Below are 1663 nucleotides of genomic sequence, written 5' to 3'. Positions count from 1 at the left end.
AAAAACCCCCACAACCCTGTCAACCGAACATGGCCTTAGGTGGCATGTGTGGGACATGGGTGATGATGTGGATAGGCTGCATGTCAAGAGAATTAGATAGTGGGGATGAACTATTTAGGTATTATAGATTTTGTAGTGCATCCGTACATTTGTAGTGCTCTAATATATTTCTTTCTATTTTAGCTTGTACTCCTTTACATCTTTGGGATGGAAGGTTTTAATGAGGCAAGCGATAATAAAACTTTAGATTTATCCTACATAATACTTTAATTTTTTGTATTTTTCTATATTTTTTAGACTTTTTTTTGATGTACAGAGGGGAAAAACGCGCCAGCCGAGGTAAATATGCGCCAGGCGGCCCAGCGTGCCATAACGGGCCGGCGTGCCTAGGCGTGCCGCGTGCAGGCACAGATAGGCTGCGTGATGTGCCTGGGCTGCGAGCCCCCACCCGTGGGCCGGCCTGGCACGGCCCGGCTAATAATCATGCCGTGGCGAGCCAGGCACGATTGCCGGGCCGGGCCGGCCAGTTTCGCCAGGTATGCTCGTGACCCACCTCCCGGGCTTCGACAGCGCCCTCCCATCCAAACACTACGCCGGGTACATAACCGTGGACGAGAGCAATGGCAGGAGGCTGTTCTACTACCTGGTGCTGTCGGAGCGTGATCCGGCCTTCGACCCCGTCGTGCTCTGGCTCAACGGCGCCCCGGCTGCTCCAGCTTCGACGGATTCGTCTACGAGAACGGTCTGGATTGATCTTATTCTTACCTTTCGTCCGGGCCGGCAGTTTCTTTGTTATCATCTTGTGATTTTGGCTGGGATGACCCGACCGGTGCCCTATTCTTTGCTCAGGTCCCTTCAACTTTGAGCGCGGAAGCACCCCCGGAGGGCTGCCCAAGCTGCAGCCCAATCCCTATTACCCTATAGTTGGTCAAAGGTAATCCGCATACCTGAACACAGGCCTACCCCGCAGCAGCCTGCCCAGAATTTAGGAGTACTAATCTTGTTCAGCTCTACCAAATTGTCATAGAACGAGCAGTATTTTTTCAATGCCAAGTGATTGAATAAATGTGTCATTAAACTAACTACTCCTTCCGTCCCATAATGTAAGACGTCTTTTGACAATAGTGTAGTGTCAAAAAACGTTTTACATTATGGGACGAAGGGAGTAGGTTTCAAGCATGATGTACCTGGACTCCCCTGCCGGTGTTGGGATGTCATACTCATTGAACAAATCGGATTACACAACAGGTGACCTGAAAACCGCATCCGATGCGCATACCTTCCTTTTGAAGGTAACAATCTCTGCTTCAGTTGTGATAATTTACACGACATAATTCAAGAAACTGGATGCTGATTTTACTCGTTGTTGCAGTGGTTCGAGTTATACCCGGAGTTTCAGTTGAACCCATTCTACATTTCCGGAGAGTCATACGCAGGGATATACATTCCTACACTAGCTGATGAAGTTGTTAAAGGTAGATTTTGTCACTCACAGTGAGTAGATTATTCATGGTTGAGATCAGAAGTTTCTCACATGTCATCTTTACGTCGTTACAGGGACAACAGAAGGCTCTGAAGCCAAGAATCAATTTGAAGGTCATTCCCACTGACATTTTATTCATCGCCATTTAGTTGTGCATGCGAAGTTGTGTGTGTGAGCTTA

General features: G+C 48.0%; 1 pseudogene; it reads left to right on the top strand.

Annotated features, from left to right (window-relative positions):
• Positions 1 to 538: 538 nt before the first annotated feature.
• Positions 539 to 1596, top strand: LOC119348062 (annotated as a pseudogene).
• Positions 1597 to 1663: the final 67 nt, after the last annotated feature.

The sequence above is a fragment of the Triticum dicoccoides genome, unplaced genomic scaffold (assembly GCF_002162155.2).
Source record: "Triticum dicoccoides isolate Atlit2015 ecotype Zavitan unplaced genomic scaffold, WEW_v2.0 scaffold83694, whole genome shotgun sequence".
In the NCBI taxonomy this organism is placed as follows: Eukaryota; Viridiplantae; Streptophyta; class Magnoliopsida; order Poales; family Poaceae; genus Triticum; species Triticum dicoccoides.
This window is presented reverse-complemented; position numbering and strand designations above follow the sequence as displayed.